Below are 13,023 nucleotides of genomic sequence, written 5' to 3'. Positions count from 1 at the left end.
CCATTTTGTTTATTTTTTCAATTCAGTTAAGTATTTAATTCAATAATTGACATTAGGGTCCATCTTCGGCAGCAGTGGGATGTCAACTACAAATCACAAATGGAGGTACTTTAGGCATGAGAAATTTGTATGTTATATTTTAAAACTTTTGATTCTCATACGTAATTATGATGCTCTATAGATGAGTGCACACAACATCTGAAAACTATTAAATAACCACTAGAGGCAGATTTATTGAAGCTTGCACCATGAGATGCGTAAAAACAAATGTACTGCAGACAATGTACTATGCTATCCCTATGGCAAGTGCATTTGTGGATCAGAGAGTCTTTATTAAGTCAGTGCACTCTCAGCCACAGCAGTTATTTGCAGAGTACAGATGTAGATGGATTATGGCAAAAGCAATGACGAAAAATGTAGCATCAGTTGCAATTTCAACATTACTATCATCTCACAGCTGTGGGCTGGTTTGTTGTAACGTCAAGTTTAACACATATATTTCAGAACAACACAACACATATAAGTCACAGAGTAAGTTGACAAGCAAGACATGTGTACACGTTGGCATTTGAATGAGCACTGAGTCCCAGTCTAGCGGCCGCTGCTTGGCTGGCCGCTTAGGTGGCGCAGCTGCTGCATGGCCGGCAGACAGCGCCGCACGTAGAGGACACGCGTAATTGCGCGGCGGCACTTTGAATGATCGGCGAGTCACAACACTTTTCTCCCCTTTGAAATTGTTGCACTGGTCCTGATGGAGGTGACCTGGAGATGGCTAACGTCCATAGGCGTTGTTTGACTTGCCGTAAAGTCTCGAGGAGGAGGCTTCCCGTACAGACGGAAGTGTCCGTGATGATAACGTTTCGAGATGACAGGAGACGTAGGGGTCGAATCTGCTGGGGCCCCATGCACCAATCTGCCCGTTGCGGCAAGTCCAGTTGATATGACAGGAGACATGGGCGATGTGTCGGCGTCCGTTGGAGGAGGAGGCGGGTAGATGTACTCTGACAGAGGATGGTCCTCCGGTTCCTGCATGGGCACGTCTCCTGGTGGCGTCCGTTCTTGTGCTGGCATCGCGATGATGGTGAGAGGGTTGCATTGTGGGTATTGAGAGACGCCAAGATCCCGAGTGTCAGGTAGAGCCGAAGGTGGTGTAGCGGCATTCGGAACAGGCGTTGCCGGCACACGAGGCCGAAGCTGGTCCGAATGATGCACTGCAACACCCGTGTCCGTCTGGATTTCATACAGGCGTCTGCCACGGTGTCGTAAGATGCGGCCCGGGCTCCACTTTGGCCACCTGCCATATCCCCGTACCCAGACGAGGTCGTCGGCGGTGAACCGGCCAAGTGAAGGCACCCGCGGCCGTGAGGTGGAAGGCCGCAGAAGATGAAGTACCATGCGGGGCTGTCGGCCATGTAAGAGCTCAGTTGGGCTGTGGTCGCCCATGGGGGTGAAACGGTAAGATGCCAGAAACTGGAGAAGCACATCATCAGCAGCAGAAGAAGTCAGAAGTTTCCGTATCTGAGCCTTAAATGTGCGGATCAGTCGTTCAGCCTCACCGTTTGATTGTGGATGGAACGGCGAGGCCATGACATGCATAACGCCGTGACGAGCACAAAAGTCCGCAAATTCGGAAGAGGCAAATTGTGGACCATTATCAGTAACAAGAGTAGAGGGGAGGCCTTCCAAAGAAAAAATGTGGGTGAGAGCACTGGTGGTTGCCGCGGTGGTAGGCGATGTGCAACGGACAATGAAAGGAAAGTTAGAGTAGGCGTCAATTACGAGGAGCCAATAAGTACCTAAAATGGATCCCGCAAAGTCAGCATGAATAAGCTCCCAGGGCTTCTCAGGAAGGCCACGGTGACAAAGATGACTTCGGGGCAGCGGCCTGTGACGCACAAGGGCCGCAGGCAGCGACCATGTGTGCTATTTCAGAGTCGATGCTAGGCCAGTACACATGACGGCGCGCCAGAGATTTTGTGCGAGACACACCCCAGTGCCCTTGGTGAAGGAGGCACAAGACCGAAGCACGCAAAGACGCGGGTACCACAACACGCGGTGAAGCATTGTTAGTGGAAAGGACGATAACACCATCCCTAGCCGTGAGGCGGTAGAGCAAAGTATAGCAGTTCCGCAACGGACCAGAAGTCTTAGCGGACGGGCGGTCTGGCCAACGCTTCTGAATACAGCGTAAAACCCGGGAGAAGGTAGGGTCAGAACCCGTAGCAGCCGCCAGCCTGTCCCCACTGATTGGGAACCCGTCCACAACCCGCTGCTCGGCAACATCCAGGTGGAAACACAAAAGTTCGTCCCTATCGAATGCCAGATCAGGACCCATGGGAAGGCGAGACAGAGCATCAGCATTTACATGTTGAGCCGTTGGCCGGAAATGAATCTCATAATTGAAACGAGACAAGTAAAGAGCCCAACGCTGGAGACGGTGTGCAGCCTTGTCGGGAAGTGACGTTGATGGATGAAACAAGGAAACAAGTGGTTTGTGATCCGTAACAAGATGAAATTTTGAGCCATAGAGAAAAACACCAAACTTATGAAGAGCATAAATAATGGCCAAAGCTTCTTTTTCAATTTGAAAATACTTTTGTTGGGCATCCGTGAGCGTTTTGGAGGCATAAGCAATGGGTTGTTCCGAACCGTCAGAAAAACGGTGCGCAAGGACTGCACCGACTCTGTATTGAGAGGCATCTGTGGCAAGAGCAAGATGTTGGCCAGGTCGATAAGTAGCCAGGCACGGGGCCTGTTTCAGCATAGTCTTCAATTTCTGGAAAGCCGCATCGCATGACGCAGACCAGTGAAAAAGCACTTTTTTATGCAACAGGTGATGCAACGGCTGAGCCACCGAAGCTGCAGACGGTAAAACTTGTGATAGTATGCTATTTTCCCCAAGAAGGCCTGCAGTTCCTTAACAGATGTAGGGCGAGGAAGGGCATCGATCGCAGCGACAGTTTGCTGAAGCGGATGAATACCATCCCGAGAGAGAGTTGAAACCCCAAGTACGTGATAGATGCCTGAAAAAATTGTGATTTCTGAAGATTACACTTAAGACCAGCAGTCTGTAAGACATGAAAAAGTGTGCGGAGATTTTGAAGATGTTCTTCAGTGGTGGAGCCAGTGACAACAATGTCGTCCATGTAATTGATACACCCAGGGGCAGGGAGCAATAACTGTTCCAAGAACCGCTGAAAGAGAGCAGGGGTGCTAGCAACCCTGAATGGCAAGCATTGGTATTGATAGAGGCCGAAAGGCGTGTTAAGGACCAGAAACTGCCGGGAAGCAGCGTCGAGACGAAGTTGATGATAAGCTTCTGACAAGTCAATTTTAGAAAAATACTGGCCTCCAGCAAGTTTAGTGAACAGTTCTTCAGGACGGGGCATAGGGTAAGTGTCGATGAGGCATTGAGCATTTACAGTGGCTTTGAAATCGAAACAGAGACGAATATCACCATTTGGCTTATCAACGACAATGACAGGAGAGGACCACTCACTGGAAGTGACAGGAAGCAAGACCCCTGAAGTAGTGAGACGATCCAGCTCCCGTTTTACCTGATCACGAAGGGCCACAGGAATGGGCTGAGCCCGAAAAAACTTAGGCCGAGCAGTGGGTTTGAGCGTGATATGAGCTTCAAAGTCGTTTGCACGGTCTAACCCAGGAGAAAAAAGGGACGAAAATGTCATCGACAAGGAATCCAATTGGGCATAAGGAATAGCATCAGAGATGATATTGACAGTCATCTATGGAGAACCCAAAAACACGAAATGCATCAAAACCAAAAAGATTCTCTGCATTACTCTGGTCGACCACAAATATGGGAACAGAGCGAACGACGGATTTGTAAGATACCTCAGCATTAAACTGCCCCAAGAGAGAAATCTTCTGTTTATTGTACGTCCGTAATTGCCGAGTGACAGGTGACAGGAGTGGAGAACCCAACTGAAGATACGTCTGAGAATTAATTATAGTGGCAGCAGAACTGGTATCCATCTGCATGCGAACATCTCGACCAAGGATTTGGACAGTGAGGAATAACTTCCCTGAAAGGGAAGAAGTGCAATTGACAGACAACACAGAATCAGAATCAGCGTCATGTTCATGAACATCCTGTATGCGGTCGGGTTTGCAAACGTAAGACACGTGACCTTTCTTTTTGCAATTGTGACACACAGCCCAACGTTGGGGACAATCCTCACGTGAATGTTTTGTAAAACACCGCGGGCATGAAGGAAGTTGCCGGGGGTTTTGCTGCAGTTTCTTAGCGGGTTGTTTACGGTTAGGACGAGGCTGCGCGTGGGAATGCACTGCGGCCACGTCGGCCGGCGGGGACACGCCGCACGCGTCGTCAACAGCGCACAGAGGTTGTATTTCCCCGACATCACCCCACGCCTCTATTTGCGCACCGGAGGCGTGAGAAATTTCAAAAGACTGCGCAATGGAGAGAACTTCATCTAGAGTCGGATTTGCCAACTGAAGGGCACGTTGCCGAACTTCTTTGTCAGGCGCCGACTGGATAATAGCATCCTGTACCATGGAATCAGCATAGGATTCTTTGTGAAAGTCAGTAACAAATTGACACTTTCGACTGAGGCCATGAAGTTCAGCAGCCCAAGCGCGATAGGATTGATGTGGCTGTTTTTGACAACGATAGAAGGCAACACGAGAGGCTACCACATGCATTTGCTTTTGAAAATAGACAGAAGTGAGCACATTTCAGCAAAGGACAAAGACGCAGGATCCTTTAAAGGAGCCAATTGCGACAACAACCAATACATTTGAGGTGAAATCCAGGAAAGGAACAGACACTTACATGGTTGTTCGTCTGTGACATGAAATGCCAAGAAGTGCTGTCAAAGACGTTTTTCATAATCAGACCAGTCTTCCGCCGTCTCGTCGTAAGGAGGAAAAGGAGGTACAGCCAACGACGAGAAATGCCCCGCATTTGACACCGCGACGAAATCGCGAATCACTGCTGTTAGAAGCGTTTGCTGTTCAAGGAGATTTTGCAATAGTTGCTCGACAGTAGCCATGGAAACCTGTGGGTCAACAGTGAAAAGGAAAAATCCACTACCTTGTCGCCAATTGTTGTAACGTCAAGTTTAACACATATATTTCAGAACAACACAACACATATAAGTCACAGAGTAAGTTGACAAGCAAGACACGTGTACACGTTAGCATTCGAATGAGCACTGAGTCCCAGTCTAGCGGCCGCTGCTCGGCTGGCCGCTTAGGGCGCAGCTGCTGCATGGCTGGCAGACAGTGCCGCACGTAGAGGACGCGCGTAATTGCACGGCGGCGCTTTGAATGATCGGCAAGTCACAACATGGGTCTTACTCTGAATATGGACAATCAGAACGATGCCTGCACAAAGATGTATGGAGATCTGAATAATTTTTTCCAGTGGAGTGGGTATTACATTTTCCACATATTAACATACTGTCATTATGTCACTGGATTACAAAGGCATAAGTGACTTAACTGCAGAATCCAGTGAAAAAACAATTTAATAGATGTGTATTGTTTCTGGTCACGAATGCTCGCAGAATGAGACAGAATGCTAGTAAATGCAGGTAACACATACTTTATTAGTGACAATGGATGTACAACAGAAATGCAAGTGCACAGTACAATTGTTAATAGTGAAATGAGTGTGCTAGAGTGTCGAAAACATTCCTCCCAGCAGGGGGCCTAAACTCACATCACTACCAAAGAGTATTATTTATGTCGTATTTTAGCTAGAGTGTTGAAAACATTTCTCCCAGCAGGGGGCCTAAACTCACATCACTACCAAAGAGTATTATTTATGTCGTATTTTATACAGTTGGCGGTGACATCTCCACAGATGACAAAGTCCAAACCTATGTACTCAATCTTAAAGTAATAAGTAACTGCAAGAGCCACAGCAATAATTTGGAAACAATGTGTTTATGGATTACTTAACACTTTTGATTCTAATCCTTTACTGTGTATTCATTCTCTCTAACTAAAAGGATGCAGAGTGTTCTGTACAGAAACTCAGGAAGTGTTCACAATGAAACTGCATCTTTTGAATGAAGAATAACCATTACAGATATACCTCAGGGATCAATATTGGGCCCACTCTTATTTTGTTATGTCAATGATCTTCCATTACATATTCAAGGAGCAAAAATAGCTCTGTTTGCTGCTGATACAAGTATTATAATTATGCCTAATGGAATATCTTCAACACTTGAAAATTAATAACTGTTTGTGGACAACCTTGTAGGTAGGGCAACCACAGCTATATGTAATCATCTTATATTAATAACTGCTTCAGCTGTATTCAATCCTTTATTACTGGATCATTACTGGTTTCATGGCACTAAAAGACACGACTTCAGGTGAATAAGTGACTAAAATATTAGAGCGGAAAAACTTGGAACCTTTTTATCCAACATTCGTTGTCTGTCAGAACAAAACACTGCTAAAAAGCGGTATGTCATAGAATAAAACAACCGGATTCCAATATAGTGGATGGGTCCGCATCTCTGACCTAAAGGTATACAGAACCGCGTACAAGAGATGCAGCCGTGTGCGTGGTCATACTGACCGTATTCTATGACATACTGCCTTTTAGCGGTGTTCTGTTCTGACAGACAATGAATGTTGGATAAAAAAGGTTCCGAGCTTTTCCGCTCTAATGTCTGAGTCATATGTTTTAAGATGTAGTTTTTAGGACCTCAAAACTGGTAGTGATCTAGTAATAATGGACTAAATACAGCTGAAGCAGTTAATAACATCCAAGATAATAACTGTTTCTCTGTGTTGATTGCACTAAAGCATATAACAAGAATAATGTCTGATATCTACTCTAGAACCTTTTGTAGATATCTCTTTAAATAGTTGGGCATACTGACAACAGCACCATTGTACATTTACTCCCTTAAGAAGCTTGTTTTCAACAACCGAAGACAGTTTGCATCTTTGATCAACTATCCATTGGTATAAAGAATTTAATGGATAATAAAATTAACTTCAAAGGGAAGCTAAAATAATATCTGCTGACAACTGTGTGTGTGTGTGTGTGTGTGTGTGTGTGTGTGTTTGTGTCAGAGAGAGAAACTGAACATAAATCACTGGATGCATATTTTCCTTAATAACAACAATAAGCTTAAGAAATTATCAAAATGGTCAGCATGTTGCCAAATTTTCTGATGATAAGATGTACTATAATCATAAAACTGCCTTGGACCATTTCACACAGAGGTGTCAAAATTACTATCCAAGGAACATGCTGAGTAGGCATGTAGCTCTTAACATGGTCTGGTATTTTATGTGATTGGTTTTATTGATGTGACAAAGCCCTTGATTCTAGGGGCCTTAATTTTTACTTATGGATGTACAGACCATTGCCAACACATTTCATGTGAAGATAGCTTTATTGACTGTTTGTTAATGTGAAGTTTGTTTCTTGTCCTTCTGAGGAAGACAGTTTTAAATTCCATGAAACCATGGTAAAGGTTAACTGCAAACCACCATTTATTGCAACTGGTTGGGTGTCTACTTCAAATGCTATTCTGTAACCATTGCTGATGTGCAGCCATGTTCAAAATATTTAACTAACAAAATTTCATATATGGCACAGAAGTAAATGTCAAGAAGAAATACTTGACATTTGCTCTTACATCTGGATTAGAACAACAAAGTGACTAACAGCTGAGCACCAAGGAGCACGTAAGGGTCTGATGTTATTGGTTCATAGTTGCTTGTGAGCTAAATATAAGTTTGGCAACAACAGTTCATACTGAAGACATCTGCACACATCCTGTTAATATGCAGTGTCAAGTATGCTTTGTGGTGTATTTTTTGTTGTAAAGAATTTTGTTGTATATAGTGAGGTTACTGTAGACTCCAAATGTGAAATAATATGCATGAAGTTAAGGATCAAATGAGGGTCAAACATGGTAATGGGATGAATTTATAGGTCAGTTGCACCAGGAGCAGCTCAGAGACAACTTGACAAATACCAAGAGTAAGTTTTCTGATCATGCTACTGTAACAGAAGGAGAGTTCAACCAGCCAGCTATAGAATGGGAGAGTCAGGCAACTAAAACTGATGTCAGAGAAAGGGATTCATGTGGGGGTTGTTCTGAAATGTCTTGTCTGAAAATTGTTTTGAGCAGATAGTAAGTGAACTGACATGTGAAGGCAATGACTTAGACCACCTAGTAACTAACAGACCCAAACTTTTCGAACCCTTTAGAGTCAATTGATTAGAAGACTACGATCGCATCAATGCCTATGCGTATTTCAAGGAATATTAAAGAAGATAAGAAAATATTTTTGGAGAGCAAGGGCACAGGATAGAAATAGCAGACTAAGTAGTAACATCAAATTTTGGCACTGAGAGTGCAGATTTGGACAAATGGATAAAAACTGTACAATCAGTTCAGTTAATTAAAGGAAATTAAGCAAAAACATTTGTGTAATTGCATATTTTTGTACGGATATAGGAAGGAGAGCCACACTAAAAATCCTGACTGGTGGGGTGTAAGCATGAGGTTGTGAGGGTATTTAAAGGTCACTTTCTTATGTTCTTCTCGAATAACTTGAAAGCTTTGACTTCTAATGAAAATGTTTCATAATAGCCAATCACACCACATTACTTACATTTCCTAAAAAAGTGAACCTACACATTTTTTCTCTAGGACTCCATGCAGCATGAAAACTCACAGATTATTAAAAATAGTATTTTAATGCTATAAAATGAATGTTAAATGTGTGTACTACATCTATGTGAAGTATTGCCATATTAATGGGTAAATTATGCTCAGCAGGTGTAACATTGTGAGGAAGAGGAGGAGAGGGGGAGGGGATGGGGGGAGGGGAGAGGAGAGGAGGGAAGGAGAGGAGAGGAGAGGAGGGAAGGAGAGAAGAGGGGAGGGGAGGGTACAAGCATGATGGAAGATAGGTCACCAGATTGCCACCATGTACATCCCTTCTACTAAAATCTGCAAACTTTAGAGTGGGGAGGCAATTCCCTATTCTCTCTACCACACTAAGTCTCAAGAAGCATTTCATACAGTTATATTGATCCTTCTGCAATATGCCTTATGAATCACTGCCAACACAGTGCACAGACATGGCTGGGGAGTGCTTTCAGACTACATGGAATGCAGATATGAATTACTAACACAAGAATCGGTCTTGGACAGGATCTATATAAATCTCTGCAAACTTTTCTACACTGCTAGAGAGGAACTGATTCCTAGCCATCCTTTATGGCACCTGTATCATTCTTCCAGGAAAGGCAACTTCTCCCAATTTTCGTTTGTTGACTAGACTATACCACCCCAGCATTTCCTGTCCAGCGGTCGGTTTGTGGGATTGAAGGGACCAGACTACAAGGGCCATCGGTCCCTTTCCTGTCCAGTGCTCTTATGTGAGTAGTCAAAATAACTTCACTAAGCCTGAGTTTATATAGTGTAGTTATTTTCAGTGTATTAAGTGAGTACTTATTTGCAATTGTTACATGAGCTGTGATGTAAAAAGAGCTGGAGCTGCCAACTGTCTAGTACAATGAGAAGCCTCTCACAAGTGTAACATGTTGCATGTACTCAACATGTTGATTTTATTGTCTCCACCATCACTGGATGGAATATTATCCACAGCGTGAGGGGTGTCAAATGTTTCACCCCAGCCTCAGCTCTCACATCTGAATAGGCACAAAGGCTTAAATTGTCACCCTCTGCAAAGGAAGTAGGTCACCTAGGTCTTACGGAACTTCAGATATTTCAGCATAAGTCAAGCAATGCATTACAGCAGATTACTGTTTCAAATTTGAATATGATCAGTCCCATTCTAGATATACTCACACCCAGCCTGCAAGATATATTGTGTATGTGTGGTAAGTGGCTCCACTCAGTGCATCCCACTCTACAAGTGTCAGAATTTCCTGATTGGAAGAGATTTATTTATGCAGTCTAGCATTAACACTGTTGATGGTGAGAGACAAGCAGCAACTTTCTAGTCATTCATTAACTCACCACTAGTGAGCGTAACATGGTTACAAGGGTCAACAATACGCTGTAAACAGTAGTCAGAAGCAAGGTGCCACATTTACCAATCCAATCCCTTTTGCACCAACACTACATGGGTCACTGATAACATCATAACTACAAATTACACACTTCTCAGCCATTCTTTATAGGAACATAATCAACACAAAAGCTCACTTAATACTTGCAAATAAGTACTCCGTTTGTAAACTAAAAGTAACTCTATTGTATAAATACATGCTCTACTCACAGTAGAGAACTGGACAGGAAATACTGAAGTGATGCAGTCTGTCTGTAAACTGAAAAGTGAGCAGCACTGATGATGGGGAAGCTACCGTTCTCAGAGCAATGTTACAGGTGGCATACAGGATTACTAAGAATCAGTTTCCTCTCTAAAAGTATGATCACTGTGCAAATATTACATAGAATCTCTCCATATGTATTTCTTGTGTTGGTATTATTAGTAACGTTTGTACACCATGTAGTGTTAAAAAAACTGTGGCAAAAAAAAAGTATCACCCTGGGCATGTATGAGCACTGCGTCACCAGTGATTCATAGGGTGAGCTGAGGAAGTGTCAGTACAGCTTTGTGAAACATCCTGTAGTTGCTTCTTTTGACACAGAGAGGTGGTGTCACCAGTAGTTCATAAGATGAACTGAGGAATGGTTGGTATAACTTTGTGAAACATCCAGTAGCTGCTTCTTGTGATGTAGGGGCAGAGAGAATGGGGACTTGCCTACTTGCTCTTCCGTCTGCAGACCTATGAAGAGGAGACAAGTGCATGACCACAAGTTGGCAATCTGCCTTCCCTTATGCCTCTACCATCCACCCCTCCCTCCACCCTATTACACCCTAAGAACAAAATTCATTCCTTAATACACTTAATACAGCTCTAATCCACTTAGATGTGTTATCCACATTAAATACCTGTTCTGAATCCACTTCATTTAACAATTTTTAATAATCTTGTTATTTCTCAATTTTATGTAAAATAGAGATAAATTAATAGCACCTTTTCTGTTGGAAACTTAATGCAGTTTAATTTTGTACTGGGAAACATTTTTGCTAGAAAATGCAGTTTTTGAGTTATTCAAGAAAAAAAACAAATAAGTGACCTTTAAATGCCACCCCCTCCCCTACACTCACAATCCACCTGTCAGGATTTTTAGTATCTTGCTCATGGCACTCCTTTCTACTGCTGTACAAAAATTTGTGACTACAATAATTTTTTTTACTGATCATTTTTTGGTCTTTGTTGACTCTGCTAAATATGCCTTCCACAAGTACGTGCTGAGCAAGGTTGTGAGAGTGGGCAAAGATCCACCAGGGTTCAGTAGGCATGTTAGAAAGATGCAGTGAAAGCAAACAGAGCTTCATCTCTGATGTAAATGAAGCCACAGCCTAGCTGACAGAAAGAGCTGAATGGAGCCAAACTGAGGGTGAGGGCAGGGATGTGACAAGCATTCAATGCATCTGAAAACCTGAAATATTGAATTCAGTCTTCTGAGATTGTTTCACATGTAAGATGATAATATGGTTCCTCCTTTGAAATGTTGCACAAACAACAAACTGGCAGATACTGAGATACAAGACCATGAAACACAAAATTAACTAAAACCACCAAAGAAGGGAAAGACAACTGGGCCAGATGACATACCTATGAGGTACAACATTTGTTCCCAATGGTGATGCTGTGTTCCAAGATGACAGGGCCCTTGTTCATAAAGCTTGCATTGTGCAGAACTTGTTTTGTGAGCATGAGGATGAACTGTCACATCTCCCTTGGCCACCAACATCACCAGAACTCAATAACACAGAGCCTCTGTCGTTTACTTTGAAGAGAAGGGTGTGAGATCACTATTCAACTTTGTCATTCTTACCTGAACTTGCAGTATTATGCAGAAAGAATGGTATAAGATACCCACGGGAACCACACTGGACCTGTATTTATACATTCTGAGGAGAATGGAAGCTGTTTTGAAGGCTAACAGGTTTCCTATCCCTTATTAGGCGCCGGCCGAAGTGGCCGAGCGGTTCTAGGTGCTTCAGTCTGGAGCCGCGCGACCGCTACAGACGCAGGTTCGAATCCTGCCTCATGCATGGATGTGTGTGATGTCCTTAGGTTAGTTAGGTTTAAGTAGTTCTGAGTTTTAGGCAACTGATGACCTCAGAAGTTAAGTCCCTTAGTGCTCAGAGCCATTTGAGCCTTATTAGGCATGTCAATGTGTTTCGTTGTGTTTTGGCATTTCCGTGTTTCTGTCTGATCCCTGTACATCCATAAACATAATATAGCATACGAGCATATTGATTTGTATCCACAATATAGGAAGCAACTTTTCTGTGTTAACAACGCAAGAATATATATGTGGCAACCAGTGCTAATTTTTTAAGGAGTTAGGCTTTCTGACTATTGCTTCGCAGTGTATTTATTCCCTCAAGAAGTTTGTTGTAAACTTTCCACTGCCTTAGTCACAAGTGCCATTTTGCAATGGAGAAGTCAAAAGATTTGTATGCGCATGTCATTGTTCATGATGTTATCATTTGCTCTGCCTCAGATAAGGAAATTCCAGTTAGAAAAGCCCTTCCTTGAAGAGGTTTTGTCAACTTCCCAGCTGTATGACGTCTCACAATCTGCTGGTCAGCAACTGGAAGTTTGGTGTGATGATGTGGTGGTACAGGGTGGCTCAACTACATCCACTGCATCTAGGGATGATGATGTCATGGTGGTGCATGCCAGCCTATTCAGCGGCTCCCACACAATGCATGTACAGTGTTCCAGCCTCCACTCCTTGTTGCTATTGTGTGCATCATGTTACTCCCAACATGACACATCATAGTGTCCCCCATGTTGGGTCATCTGTTGTAAACGTCAGAGTAAGGGCCACATTTTGGTAGTCTGCCACCCAACTGCACATATCGCAGCATCAGAGGCAGTGGATATGGATGTTCAGGATGTTGCGTCATCAGGGCTGGCTGGTTATTGATCAGGATTCC

The 13,023-nt window shown here is 43.5% G+C and overlaps 1 protein-coding gene across 3 annotated transcripts in view; it reads right to left on the bottom strand.

The window, feature by feature from the left end:
- LOC126094477 (DENN domain-containing protein Crag) overlaps positions 1-13,023 on the bottom strand; it is a 322,685-nt gene that overhangs the window by 67,083 nt on the left and 242,579 nt on the right. The window lies entirely within an intron of this gene.

This window comes from Schistocerca cancellata, chromosome 8 (assembly GCF_023864275.1).
Source record: "Schistocerca cancellata isolate TAMUIC-IGC-003103 chromosome 8, iqSchCanc2.1, whole genome shotgun sequence".
In the NCBI taxonomy this organism is placed as follows: Eukaryota; Metazoa; Arthropoda; class Insecta; order Orthoptera; family Acrididae; genus Schistocerca; species Schistocerca cancellata.
This window is presented reverse-complemented; position numbering and strand designations above follow the sequence as displayed.